At 43.1% G+C, this 15,567-nt stretch overlaps 1 protein-coding gene across 2 annotated transcripts in view; it reads left to right on the top strand.

Moving 5' to 3' along the window:
- Positions 1–15,567, top strand: part of kif26ab (kinesin family member 26Ab) — a 205,716-nt gene that overhangs the window by 107,047 nt on the left and 83,102 nt on the right. The gene's annotated exons all lie outside the window — the stretch shown is intronic.

The raw sequence follows: 15,567 nt of genomic DNA, 5'->3' as shown, positions 1-15,567 counted from the left end.
GATTTTCCTTTCTCTGTTCTGAATGGTTTTTCAGACAGGCTGGAGGAAATCCACCTTTGAAAGATGGGATTTGGGTATTTTTATTGTATGAAAGACCCTAACCGTCTACCATTCTTCTTGTCATAATATACAATGTAAATACTGAAGGGAAAAGAATAATAAGGCTTTGGGTTAAGGGCAAGAAGGTTAGATTAATTAGACAGCTCCACTGTGTGTTAATAGGGCAAATGGCTCCCTGCTGTGCTTATATAATTTTATAATTCCATGAATAATAATAGAGTTCCTGACATATCATGGCAATTAACCTTTGTCAGTTTGTCCACAACAGACAAGAATATGAATCCAGGAAGCCCAACAACAGGAGAGAATTGGGGATCCATAGATTAAAAGGGTTCCTTTGTTTCCTTTTTTTCCTGAAATCGATATATTTTTGAAAAATGTTATTATTGAAAGAATTCTATGTATTTTTTTGAATAAATCAACATCATTTACAGAATTTTTCTAGTCAGTCTATTCCATGGATTGAGCACAGTGGAAGTGAAATCTCTGGACGAATTAAAATACTTTTATGGTATGATAAAGCTTTGAACTGTGAAAACATCCAAATCAGCTAACTCTATAGAGGTATGAGAGATACTACTATTTTTGATTTGCCATAACCTTCCAGTTTATTTGTTTCTCTGTTTCCAATATAAATCTTGCAGGGCAGATGGTAGGTAGGATAACGTTGATCTGATCAAAGTGATGTCCATCTGCAGAACCTGAACCCTGCTGATCTTTTCTCCCCTGCTCTACAACAAAATTGAAACCTCTTTCCGTGTAGATCCCTGAACAAGTATGTGTAAGAAAAGCTGCTACACCGGCCACCCTTAATATTATGAACGGAAATAAAAAGAAGCGATACATAGACTCCTGGCACTTCTTATATTATGATACAAACTGCCATTGCCATGTGGGTCAGTCAGTGAAAACAATTTAGAAATCTCAGTTAATGTCAGAGATAATGGATTCAAACCTGCTTTTTTTTTGTAAAAAGCTTTTGCTGCAGTATCTAAGCAACCCGATTTGTTTGCTTTTGAGTTTATGGAAGATTTTATTCTGGGTATCTCATGTACTCTGGCAGAGGTGCACTGTGGTCTCTGGTAATCCTCTGTTTCAGGGTGCCCAAACTGGGGTCACCTCGGTTGGTGGTAGGTCCATGGCATAAAAAATGCTTGGGATCCCCTGCTCTATTAAAAAGATGAGCTATGTATAATGCAGGAATACAGTCCCACGCCAGCTTTGGCCCCTGATCCTACTATGGTGTGCTTCTCTGCATCAGATTTTCTGGCAGGCTGTGTTAGTCTTGAGGGCTGGCACCATGATTCTGCTCCTTTGAGACCTCTGCCACAATAAATATCTGTGTTATGTACTAGAAAGTCAGTATATATCAATAATCACTGTGTAGCTCCTGTATTGACAACTTCCTCCATTAACTCTATGGTGATTGAATGATTCTTTCTCAGTGCTTTTACAGAGTAACTGCTTTTGGAAGTTGAATATTCAATATAGAAGAGATTCAGTTAATGTTAAAACAGGTTTTTATTTGTATTGATGAAATGTGGACATAAATTTTGGAATAAGAGAAATGCAGGGGGATTATATAAAAAAAAGAAAATACTAGATAAGCTTAGCCGATTGGATTTGCATCTGTAGTAAAAAGTTGCCGACTGATCTCTTAAGCACCTCCAGCATTTCCTTCTGAAGGGTTTCGGCCTGAAAAGTCAACTGCACTTTTTTCCCGTTGATGCTCCCTGGCCTGCTGAGTTCCTCCAGCATTTTGTGTGTGTTACTTGGATTTCCAGCATCTGCAGATTTTCTCTTGTTTGTGTCCAGCATTTTCTGTTTAGGTTGCAGATTTCCTTTGTATCCACGAGACCTGGCTGGAAATGCAATCGTGAGATCTCCATGTGGTATGTTAGTGTTCTGGTTGGGAGAAACCACAATTTGATCTGCAACACTGAATAGCTTTAGTGTTGCACAGCAGGAATTGTGCATTTATTTTGTAAATTGCACTGCACAAACAGTGTCTAAAGGTACGGGGAAGTAGGCTCATTGCGGACACAGTGCAGAAAAACAATGCAAGGCCTCTTCACAGGAAAGCGGAGAGTGAGTTTTGTTAGCAGCAGCATCAGTGTCTCCAAAATTTGTTTTGGGACTCGGTAGCTGAAGATCTTGTGTTAGCCTTGGAAAATCAAGGGTGTCTGGAGTAACAGACAAAAGCACAAAATGATAGAAACTCTCAGGACGTCAGGACAGATCTGTGGAAAGGAAAATATTTCAGGGCACAGACCCTTTGTCAGACTGTTAGTCAGATTTGGTACTCCTGTGCTGACCACTCCATTTTCCAACAACTATCTTCCTACATGCCCCCCTCACTCCCTCACATCCCCTCGCACCCCTTCGCCTACTCAATGGAGCTTTGCAGCTGGACTGTCCTTCATCCACAACACGTAGGGTACAGACAACTCCTCTGTGCAGCTAGTATCACAGGTGGAAGCTGGATGTTTTACAGAGCCAGTCGTAAGATCAGAGTTCTATCCCTGCCACGATCTGCAAGGAGCTTGTACGCTCTTCCCTGTGACTGCATGGGTTTCCTCCGGGTGCTCCGGTTTCCTCCCACATTCCCAAGATGTATTGCTCGGGTTGGTAAGTTGTAGGCATGCTATATTTACGCCGGGAGCATGGCAACACTTGCAGAATGCTCAGCACAATGCTCGCTGATTAGATGAGTAAACCATATTTAACTCACATAACTTTTTCATATCACAAGGTTTGTCATTTTTAACTGACTTTTGAACTCATCAGTTTATTAAGATCTAGTAGACCACAGGCTCACCATTTACATGCACCAGACAATTAGCATTCTCAGTGATGCCCTTTACAAAGGTCCCACTTGTAACATATGAAGGAGAAAGATGAAATCTGCCAATGGTGGATCAGACTAGCAATGAGTCTCAGTGTTCAACACATTAAAGAGTTTTATGATATCCTAAGCAACACACACAAAATGTTGGAGGAACTCAACAGGTCAGACAGCATCCATGGAAATGAATAAACAGTCAACGTTTCAGGCCGAGACCCTTCTCCAGGACTGAAAAGGAAGGGGGAAGACTCCAGAATAAAAAAGGTGGGTGGTGGGGAAGGAGACTAGCTTAGAAGATGCTGAGGTAGTGAGTCTGGGTGAACCCACCCACTCCTCAACCATGCACTCACCCAGACCTGCTACCACAGCACCTTCTAGCTAGCCTCCTTCTTTCCCCTGCAGCTTTTTATTCTGGAGTCTTTCCCCCTTCCATTTCATCCTGAAGAAGGGTCTCAGCCCGAAATGTTGACTGTTTATTCATTTCCAGAGATGCTGCCTGGCCTGCTGAGTCTCTCCAGCATTTTGTGTGTGTTGCTCTGGATTTCTGGCCTCTGCAGCGACTTTCCCGTGTTTATGATATCCTGCTGCTTGTGATGTCACCTAGACTAGTCGGTGGATTAAAATCTTGCAGGCATTTTGTGTGAGATTTCTCTAAATAATCAACTGCACCTGTGTAAGGCACATCATTATTAATGTGCAGACTGATTGGCCACGTAACCCATCATTATTGGATCACATATGTCAGTGCTCACTCAGCCCTTTTCCACAGAAAACTAGGTCTAACAATTAATAGCCCAAGCATCCTTTCAGTGACATAATGGTTGTCAGTTATTGTCAATTAACCTGTCTTGCCCAGTGTGAAATACGCTGGAGAAATTCCTAGTTAATTTCTAAAAAGAGTGGATACATTTCTTTTTTCCTCTTTCATATCTTCCTTTTAAGCTAATATTCTTTCTCCTTCTTTCTTTCTTTTCCTATACCTGCCTGGATATTTGTTCACCCACCCACGTTCACCCTCTTTCTTATATTTTCTACTCTTTTTAAAATTTGTCCCTTTAATATCATTGGATCTGCTGTTGGCCTTGTTCTTCATCAAGATGCTCTACTGTCCTCATCACACTGTTATTAGCTAACACTTCCAGTATTACCATAGCTTCCACATGCAAACTAGTCTAATGAAAACTGCAAGAGGCCCCACCTCAGTAATATTTGTGCCTGGATGGAATGTTGTTAGCTGGCAGACACACCAGGTGATTTCCTGCTGAGCCCTCTTTCAGTCTCTGATTTCTTCTTGTTATTTCCCTGTTAAATACACACTCATGCAATACTACTTCTAACTTTCGAAGTGTGGTTTTATAATCAATTCTAAAGGTACAGTTTAGTGGGAAAACTAAAAACAGAAGAGCCAAGGAATGCTCTTTCTCTTTAATCAAATTTTAGTTTCTCACAGAAATGGAAATTTTGAAAGTCTCTGATGAAAGTAAAAGCACAGACTAGTGTTATTTTAATGAGTGTGGTGTTGCAATGCGCAATTTGTAAGTTTGGTAGCAGGAAGTTAAAAAGATCAAAGTGAGCATATCAAAGGTTTCAGAGACTGAAAGAATCTTCTAATTCTTACATTGTATTTGCAATTTTCATTTAAGATGCAACAAAAATTAGAGGTATGCAAATTTCAATACCATTGTGACACTTAGCCATTTGTTGGGTGATCTGCAGCATATTAATAGCAATTCAAGTACAAGGGAATGTTGTGAACTAAGCATTGGGCTTTCATGTCAGGTCATTTCTAGATTTAACACAGAAAAATATTGGCAAAATATTCTAAAAAGAGAATGTACAGATCATTTTAATAATCAAAGTATTAATTAGCCTGACTTGATACCAAGTGAAAAACTACATCAGCTCTCAGTACCAACCTGAAATGTTTCTTTCTCTTTCTACAGATGCCGTTCGATCTCCTGAATATTTGCAGGGCTTTCTGTTTCTATTTCACGTTTCAATATCCATCGTATTTTCTTTTCTACCATATTCACTCAACTTTGTTAAACCCCAGTTAGGATGCTAAGCTGCACTAATTCTTGCTATGTGAATAAGGGAAATTCCCAGGACAACAACACTACTCAAATAATGTCGTGTGCAAACAATTGTAAATATTTGCAATTACAAAGAACACTTAACAACCTGGTGAATTTTGTTAGCCTGACACAGTTGTAGCTTATGATTATTAACCTGAAAGGCTGTGCAAATTATTATTTTAAAGAATGTGGACAAAATATAATTTTCCTTGTGTAGTTTGTATTTAGAAATGAATAGTTGCTGAATATGTTCCATCTTGAGCCAACAGCAGTGATAAGAATGCTGCCTCCGTATAATGTTAAACCATATGGCAGTCACTGACACTTGATGGGTCACTGATAAGCATTTGGTTATTAGAATCGGCCATGAAATGCCTTCTACATAATTGAGGTTACTCAAAAGAACAGGTACCTTATCAGCTTTTAGCTGTGGGGGCACAGCTTGCTGATGCTCAATGTACTGATTGTTCTGTGACCAAGCATATGATTAGTGTATTGAGGCAGTTTGTTCTTAATGAAATGGCAGCAAAATGCATATCAGTAACACCAGTGCCGAAAAATGACTAATTTGATGTTCTTCAGTGCATTTCACTGTTTAATTAGTAACTATAAACTCTGAGGCATCAATTTGCTTTAACTGTAATGATCAGATGGGTTCCTGCTAAACATTACAGGGAAGGTAATCTTACTGCCTCACTCATTAATTTTTCTCATGCCTCCGTTTTATGTTGAGACTGAAATTCAGTGATTGGACCTCTTGGTGTGCCTTGAATCTGCCTTAATTAGTTTGTTGCTGCAGCCAATCCATGTTACCGGTTCATGGACAGTGACCTCGAACGTCTATTGTGCAGCCACTTTCTGTGCACTTCCCGATTTTTCAAGCAAACTCCTTGCGCTTATGAATGGCGCCCACTGAGCATGTGCAGAACATTGTGAAGCACTCATTCTTAAGGTCACATGGACTCAACAAAGGTGTACAGACTTGATTTATGAATACCAGGGGCCCTATATACTGAACCCACACCTAACTGGAAAGCTGGTGTCTGTATCACTATCATGTAAGAGGATCTATCTCATCTGGACAATTGACAGGGAGGTAGATGGATTTATCCTTATAGATGATGTCCTTAAGTTTCTTTGCTCTTCCAAATTTAAATTCACACCTTCTTGATTGTTTTTCTAAACACTTCCCTCCCCTTCCATGCAATCCACCCACTTCCTCTCTTCCAGATCTTTCCACTCTTAACCTGCTGCCTAAGTCACTCTGTGATCTCTGCTCTCTGTGTTGGAGAAAATGCGATAAAGGCTGGTGTGTGACGTTCTTCATGTGTGCTTCATTCTAATGCTCACGAGGTCTTGGTCTTCACACACAATAGAATATCTCCTGCGAAACCTTGCCCTAAACAGACTTATGTTGCTGCTTTATCACACATTTCTGGCATATTATAATTTCTAGATCAGGACATCAGTTGTGTTGTGCAAATGTATGGAAGCTCCCAAATTCAGATGTGGTAAGTAGGAAGTGGACTTGTCAGATTCTGGATCATTTCATTGCTGATGGTTTGTGAATTTTAGCTAAACTCAGGGCAGGGTGGTGTCATACACTTGTCAGTATAACAGGGGAAATGATTGCTCTAACAATTTAATGGCATTGAGTAAACCAATTTTCTTTTAGATGCTGGTTAAATTTTGTGACTATTTTGCCAACATGATAAAAAGTTTAATAGTATATTAACAAATGAACAAACCATGCAATTATCCTGAGTTCCATTTCTAAAAATATGCTGTTTACACTATGTGTATAGTTCATAAAAACTAGAACACCAATGATTTGGCTCAAAGCTGTCTATGATCAGCACTGTTGAAATTTTTAGGAGAAAAATTGTCTCTGTGTGAAGCACCTTCAATAACTCCAAAAGACTGAGGTTTGGTAAAATACTGAAAGGCTTTTATTCGCTGTACAATGTCACCTCCACAGTGAGTGTCTGCCCCCGGACTGAGGGGGAGGGGCAAGACGAACACCTTTATACAGGACTCTGTGGGAGGAGCCACAGGGGCAGTCAGCAGAGGGGTGTGTCCAGACAGGTAACCGAGTTACAACATATACACATGGTTTACCACATTCACCCCTCCTTTTTTTAAAAAGAGTCCCGCGGGGTGAAGTGACTGACAATATTTACAAGAAGTATATTTACAGGTTAAGTCTATCAGGCGGTCGAGTCCGTCGCTGTGATCTATGTAGCACCGGCAATGGCTGTTGTGCTGGCTCCGGCCTGACTTCAGGTGCCAGCACGTTAGGCGTCGGTAATCCCTCGTGCGTGTGCGTCGCGCCCGGTATGGGAGTGTCGTGTGGTGTCTGTATAGGGTTTGGGGTGCACGGTGTCTCGTAGGTACATAGATTGGTGGGTACGGGGTCAATAGTCACCATGGAGTGTTCAGGGTAGGGGCCCGGAGCTCCTGCGGGCGCCAGGTCGCGGATGGAGACAGTGTCCTCCTGCCCATCAGATAAAACCACGTAGGCATACTGGGGGTTCGCATGAAGTAAGTGAACCCTCTCGACCATCAGGGAGTATTTATTGCTCCTCGCATGTTTCCAAAGCAGCACTGCCCCGGGGACATCAGCCAAGTTGGTAGGCTGGTTCCAGTGGTCGATTTTCTGGGAAAAGAAAAGAGCCGCTCATGAGGGGTGGCATTGGTGGCTGTGCATAACAGGGAGCGGATGGAGTGAAGTGCCTCGGGAAGGACCTCCTGCCAGCGGGAGACCGGCAGTCCCTTTGACCTGAGGGCTAAGATTGTGGCTTTCCACACCGTGCCATTCTCATTCACCACCTGTCCATTCCCCCGGGATTACAGCTCGTGGTCCTACTCGTTGCAATTCCCCTAGTCATTAGATATTGGCGCAGCTCGTCACTCATAAACGAGGACCCTCTGTCACTGTGGATATAGCATGGGTATCCGAACAGAGTGAAGAGCTTGCGCAGGGCTTTTATAACTGACGTGGTAGTGGTGTCGGGGCAGGGGATGGCGAAGGGGAACCGCGAGTACTCGTCAATTACGTTAAGAAAGTACACGTTGCGGTCGGTGGAGGGAAGGGGGCCCTTAAAGTCAACACTCAGTTGCTCAAAGGGGCGGGTGGCCTTGATGTGTGGTGCCTTTTCGGGTCGGTAGAAGTGCAGTTTGCACTCTGCGCAGACTTGGCAGTCCCTGGTCATCATCCTGATCTCCTCAAGGGAGTAAGGCAGGTTCCAGGCTTTCACGAAGTGGAAAAGCCGGGTGACTCCCGGGTGCAAAGGTCTACATGTAGGGCGTATAGCCGGTCGATCTGCGCGCTGGCACATGTTCCCCGGGATAGGGCATCGGAGGGCTCGTTGAGCCTCCCAGGCCTGTACATGATGTCATAGTTGCAGGTGGAGAGTTCGATTCTCCACCTCAGAATTTTATCATTTTTCATTTTGCTCCGCTGCTGATTATTAAACATGAATGCGACTGAGCGCGCTGGTCAGTTAGCAGGGTGAACCTTTTGCCGGCAAGATAGTGCCTCCAGTGCCTTATAGCTTCCACTATGGCCTGGGCCTCTTTCTCCGCCGCGGAGTGCCGAATTTCAGGGCCTTAAAGGGTACGGGAGAAGAACACCACTGGTCTTCCTGCCTGGTTGAGGGTAGCAGCCAGCGCAAAGTCGGAGGCGTCACTCTCTACTTGGAAGGGAATGGCCTCATCCACCCCATGCATTGCTGCTTTGGCAATGTCCCCTTTTGTGCGGTTGAAGGCTGTGTGGGCCTCGGCAGAGAGGGGGAATGTGGTGGACTTGACCGGGGGCGGGCCTTGTCTGCATAGTTAGAGACCCATTGGACGTAATATGAAAAGAAGCCCAGGCACCTTTTGAGGGCTCTGAGGGTATTGGGAAGAGGGAGTTCCAACAGGGGGCGCATACGGTCAGGGTCAGGGCCAGGGCCAATGACTCCATTCTCCACGACACACCCAAGGATAGCTAGTCGGGTGGTCCCAAATACACACTTGTCCTTGTTATAGGTGAGGTTGAAAGATTTGGCAGCTTGGAGAAATTTTTGGAGGTTGTTGTCGTGATCCTGCTGGTGGTGACCGCAGATGGTGATGTTATCCAGATATGGGAACGTGGCCTTCAGTTGGCACTAGTCCACCATCTGGTCCATTGCCCTCTGGAAGACAGATACACCATTCGTGACATGAAAGGGGACGCGCAGGAATTGATAAAGCCTGCCGTCCGCCTCGAAGGCAGTGTAAGGGCGGTCCTCCCGGCGGATGGGGAGCTGATGGTAAGCGGATTTTAGGTCTATGGTCGAGTACACCTTGTACTGTGCTATCTGATTGACCATATCCGCGATGCGGGGTAGAGGGTACGCATTGAGCTGCGTGAACCTATTGATGGTCTGGCTATAGTCCACGACCATCCTATTCTTCTGCCCGTTCCGAACAACGACCAGCCGCGCCCTCCAAGGACTTGTGCTTGCCTCAATGACCCACTCCCTGAGCAGCCGCTGCACCTCCGACTTAATGAAAGCTCTGTCCCCCACGCTGTACCTCCTGCTTTTAGTTGCCACGGGTTTACAGTCGGGGGTCAGGTTGGCGAACAGCGGTGGGGGAGGGATCCTGAGGGTGGAGAGGCCGCAAGTGGTGTCGGTAGTGTGGCAGTTGGCATGATGTTGGGTGGGGTGCGCGGGTCGGTGTGTGTGTGTGGTCAGTAGCGGGGTACGTGACACGTTACAGACCTTGGCGAAGTGGCCCTTCTTTCCGCAGCTGGAACAGGTAGCTTGTCGGGCCGCGCAGCGTTTCCGGGGGTGCTTCTCCAGTCCGCAGAAGTAGCACTTCGTGGACTCACGACTGACTGCAGCCGAGGTCGATTCGCCGGCGGGTTGCGGGGTCTGCGGCGCCCACGAGGCCATCGGGGGATCGCGTGCCTGGAGAGCCTCGGAGTTATGCAGAGCGGCCTCCAACGTATCAGCCAGCTGGATCGCCGAACTTAGGGTAAGATCGGCTTTTTCCAGCAGCCGCTGGCGCACGTACACTGACCTGGTCCCCGTGACGAAGGCGTCTCTCACTAGGAGTTCTGCATGCTGCGCCGCCGTCAGCTCCTGGCAATTGCAGACCCGCACGAGTGTCTGTAGGGCCCGGACAAACTCAGCACTCGACTCCCTGGACCGTTGTTGCCGTGTCGCTAAACGATGCCGAGCATAGACGCTGTTTATCGGCCGCAGATATTGTCTTTTGAGTGCGTTCATCGCGCCGTCGTAGTTCGGCTGGTCTCTGATCAGCGAATAAACCCGTGGACTGACCCTGGAGAGTAGAACTCTGTGCTTTGCTACGGGGTCGGTCGCTTTAATCTCCTCTAGATACGCTTCGAAGCCGGCCAGCCAGAGTTCGAAAGCGTTTCCAGCATCAGGCATTTGCGGATCGAGGTCTAATTTGTCTGGTCTCAGGGCCTGTTCCATGTTTTAAAATGTACAGCGAATAAAATTGAAGCACTTTCAATTACTCCAAAAGACTGAGGTTTGGTAAAATACTGAAAGGTTTTTATTCGCTGTACAATACGACCTCCACAGTGAGTGTCTGCCCCTGGACTGAGGGGGAGGGGCAAGGCGAACACCTTTTTACAGGACTCTGTGGGAGGAGCCACAGGGGCAGTCAGAGGAGCCACAGGGGCAGTCAGCAGAGGTGTGTGTCCAGACAGGTAACCGAGTTACAACATATATACATGGTTTACCACACTGTGTTAGGATTCAGACTTCTGACATTTGACCTTGAAAGTAACCATAGTAACATATGCATCATAAAAAAACGATTATCCATTTCCCTCTATTGCAAGTGTGTTGTATAGGCCTTAAACTTTGCCCTTGACAATAAATTGTATGAAGAATTGCTGTGGTCAGTTTGCAAATAAAATGCTTGCTTAGCTACAGCTGTTAAATGTACTGGATGTAAGACGCTGGTTACGTAGATTCTGAAGAAATTCAGTGATAAATAATTGTTTATTTTCCACCCCAGGTTTGCATTAAATACCAAGTTATTCACATGAGAAAAAGTGACAGCAGTATAATGTGTCAAACATGTTGCTATGTACACAGTGGTTGACTTGGAAAGCTAAAGGTCACTGATTTGTATTTAAATAAGACAAATGTGAAGTGATAATAGTCTAGCTGATCATAATGAATTCAAACTAATGGGAATGTCAGTGGGTTGCATGATCAGAAAGGGTCAGGAACTAATAGCTCAATTCTTCATGGCCAGAATGTTTCCAAAAGACATAAAAGGAAGGAAGTTTATTCATCTTATGAATGCATTAAAAAACAAAAAGCCTCTTCTATATCAGAGCTAAAATAAGGAAATAAGTCGGAAATAGAACTACTCAGTAAATTATTGTGATCCTCAATTAAACACAATGAAGCTGATAGTACAAAGGAAAAACATAACTTGGAATCTGATATGAAAACAGAATTTGCTGCAAATGCTCAGCAAATTCAACTGGTATTTGTTGAAAGAGAATCAGGGTTAATTTTATAGGTCAAATAGTGATTATGAAATCTGTTTAGTGAATTTTGTCCCAAGCTTCTAAGTGTCAGATATGCCTGACTGAGGACGTAACACACAAAAGTCTTTCAGCTGTTTTTAGTGGCAAATCACTAATGTTGAAATATTTACTTCATGATGTTAAGATTTAGCAGTTTTATTTCTGTTAGTTCATGGTATCACTGTGCATCTTTAAAGTTCCTACTTCTATCAATATATTCTCCCAAGCTACGTATTAGACACCCTTTGACTTACATAAAAGGGTAGGATAGTATGGCAAATTATGAGGTCAGGTCACTTACTGCTCCATTCACGTTAGTGCCCTGTCCACTGTGAAGAGCGTCAGGCAGGAGTCAGCATCCACTTCACCCATTTGCACTGCCCACAGCTCCATAGTTGTGCTTGCTTGTTGATGCCTGCAGTTTGATGTTGCCACCTACCTGACCTCTCATCATGGTTATGTGTGAACAATGGAGAGCACCAAACTTGATGGAGATCAGCTGCCTCTCTGATGGCAGAACCACTCCATTCAATGTCAATGCCAGAGTGCTTTACTGTCAAGAGCAAAGGAGAGCAGATGCAAGGCTGGCAGCATATCAATCTTCACTGAATACTGGCTGGTCAAATGATAGCTCAGACACATCTTCACACAGCATCCAAGCACAAGCAGCTCCTGAAGAAGACTATTCTGGGAGAAAATAGCAGTTGGGAGGTTTCTGCTGCCCATCACACAGGACAGGGATCTGTGGATGACTTTCCTTTTGTTTGCCTAAAGGTATTTTGTTGGTTTGTCCTTTGAACTGCTGCCGAGTTGAGTTCAGCAAATCCAAGCACCTGTGCATTAACATTTTTGATAAATCTTGCTGTGTGTTTTTCTTGCTGTCATTAGACTCATTTTCCCACATCCAGGTAATCCCTCTTAATATTGTATACAGTGATTTGTATTAAATTTATTGGTAGTTTTTTTCCTTTTAATCAATTTTTCATCTGTGTTCACTCAACTTGAAAACAGAATGGCTGTGTCTTTAGAACAATTAGTCCTATTCCGAATCGGGTTTAAATCCAGTTCTCACGCATGCAGGCATATTGTGTAGTAATAGAGGTGTTAAGATGAGAAACCAGCAAAGGACAGATGTCAGATTAATTCTGTTCCGGTTGGTTTAGTATGTTCTCTGATCCATTGAAAGTTGCATCACATCACTGTTAGTGAGAATATTATTGCCAATTAGATAATTATGCTGGAGAAACAAAAATGTAAGAAAGGTTAGTCTAAAAGTTTTCAAGGCAAGTAAAACATCTGTTTGAGAGAAGGAGAAATATTGACAATGAGAGAGATATAGATGTTCAGCTTTAAAAATATGCAGCACCTTGGAATTTGTTCAGTTCCCTTTCCAGAGAAATATTTATTGTTTTATTCGTTACTTTTATAACTTAACCAGTCTTGCACAAATGGGTGCATTTGTTGCACAAGGATATTAGCTGCATCATTCTCTTTTAGAAATATATGTTACCCAGGGGAGAAAGCCTGAGCCTTATTAGCAGTTCACTAAATGTAGTCAGCAGGTCTGTTCTGAGCTGTTGAAAAAGTAAGTGACATTAACTCTTCCTTGCAAGTATGTAGGACCAAGCCTTCCAAAATATTTAAAAAATCTATCAGTTGGCAAGTTTACTTCGTGACTTAGTGGATAAGTACATCAATGGGGTAGTGTGTCAGACAACATGAGCATGTCCTGAGTTCAAGCCTTTTGCAGGTGAGTTGGCTGAGCAGAGCTTTCTGTTGCTTGGGTCACCGTGATTGGTCTCAGTGACTCAGGGTTAAGATCAAAGTTGCCAGCCAGGGCTTCTGGTCCCAGTTGTTACTTGTTGATTGATGTTGAAATGAAGGCGCAAGAGTTGAAGGGGTTAGAACTTGACAGAGTCCAATGATTCCAAGAATCAGTGGCTGAAGAAGTTAATTACTAACACAGAAAGCAGAGTTGGTTGAATCTGGAACACACACTAAGTTGTTGCTTGTGGTATTGAATTGTTGCCTGTAAAGGTTAACAACCGCATCTACGCAGCATGGGTCCCGATAGAGAAGGAAATCAGTGCTTATGATTTGAATCCTTTACTAATAAATAGATTTTGATTTTAGTAATAAAAACATTATTAAGCTAATTCACAAACTTGATGGAAAACATGACAGAGGTAAAGAAGGGCCATTCTGAATGGTATTGAGAACCTCGGGTCCCTGCAACAAAAGCAACAAAGAGTATGGTTTCACTCTCCAAGCGACTTGTGCCTGGCCTATCAGTGACCTCCTGCCTCAAATGTAGAAGAGGCTGCTGTCCCACATTGGCCTCTGCCATCACCGCATAACCCACATAACCAGAGAACAGGAAACTCATTCAATTCCAAGATACCTCAAAAAAAAAGGGAAAAAATATAATTACAATATTTTGTTGTATTCTGCCACTAATGATTTAGCTTGGGAAGGATCTGAAGCTCATGGGAAAGTGCAGAAAAGATTGATCAGAATGGCCTGTAGAATAAGGGATCTCAGTTTCAAAGTTACTGGGGCGGAGGGGCTGTACGAGAGAAGTGTACAAGATCATGATGAATATGGAGAGTGAACATTGAAATTCACAGTTTTTGTTTCCAGATGGTACGAGGAGCAGAGACAGTTTCAAACTGATGGTTAATGATACAGCGGTGCATGAGAATAATGTTTGGTGGTTCTGATCTGGTGTTCACTTTCTCAAGGTGGAGACAGGTATTTAGCGCTTTGAAAATGGATTAGGAAAGTCACTTGAGGAAAAGTAATTTGCAGAGCTATGGTGAAAGAGCTGGGCTGACTGGATTGTTCCGCAAAATGTTGCCATTGACAGTGAACCAAATTACTGCCTCCTGTGCCATAAAAAATAAATGGCTCTGTATGAGTAGTTTTTGGCAATGTTTAAATTGTGTAGAAGGTAATTACATTGCAATGAAGAAGCTATTAAAGATAATAATAGATTGCTGGTCGAATGTTTGATGGTTGGCATTTTTGGGATTAATTCTCTGTTCTGCTTTGCAATTTGCACTGTGCATTGCTGTTCGGATATTTGAGTTAAATACCTTGCTTTTTCTAGAAACTGCAGGTGCTGCAGTCTGGAGCAACATGCAAGATGCTGGAGGAACTCAGCAGTCTCTTCCCTCCACTTCTTTATACCTGCCATCTCCTGTCTATCTTTCAGTCCAGATGAAGGGTCTCAACTTGAAATGTCAACTGTTCATTTCCTTCCATGGCTGTTGTCTGACCCTCTGAATTCTGTTTTGCCTGCTGACCGGTTAGCAGTTTGTACAATTGTACAGTTCCTACAATTGTAACTGAGGCACCTTTGGGTCATTCTCAAAAATTCTGCTCTGAGTTTTGGGTTTTGTCTGCCATTCAATTATTTCAATGGACAGAAATTTACCCGGTTTTCTTTTGATATGTGTGGGTGAGAGCGCATGCCAAATTTGTAAAATGGCTGGTTTTATCTTCTCAACTCCTTTGTGTCATTATAAATATTATTGTCTAATCCTTTATTTTGTCATCAGGACTTCACCAGAACAAATCTGGCAATTTAATATGCTCCCACATAACAAATCCACAATACAGAGTGTAAAATTGAGCTCTGATGTACTGTATCTATTTATGTTTCATGAACTTCAACTTGAAATTCCACGTGAATTGTATTTCACGTTCCGTTAGTTACATTAGACAGAGACCGATCAGACAGCCAGAACAAACTACTTCAGTTTTGTTTCCGAACTGTAGTGAATTTCACTGACGTGTTTTATTATGGTCTTTATCAGTATCTCAATCCATATATCTTTGACCAGAGAGTCAAAAATTTAACAATTCCCTGTCTCATAAATATTATGGGAAATGAACTGAGTGGAAGCCTGGGCATTCATATCATTCATAGGCTTGATATGAAGGGATTTAATGGCTGAGTATGTGGTGTTATTCAAGATGTGGATTGGAAAACAGTAAATAACAGCCTAAAGCTTCCATTAGACCCCACCTTTAAACAGTTGCAC

The sequence above is a fragment of the Mobula birostris genome, chromosome 1 (genome assembly GCF_030028105.1).
Source record: "Mobula birostris isolate sMobBir1 chromosome 1, sMobBir1.hap1, whole genome shotgun sequence".
Taxonomy (NCBI): Eukaryota; Metazoa; Chordata; class Chondrichthyes; order Myliobatiformes; family Myliobatidae; genus Mobula; species Mobula birostris.
The sequence above is the reverse complement of the archived record's forward strand: the minus strand, read 5'-3'. Positions and strand labels throughout refer to the sequence as shown.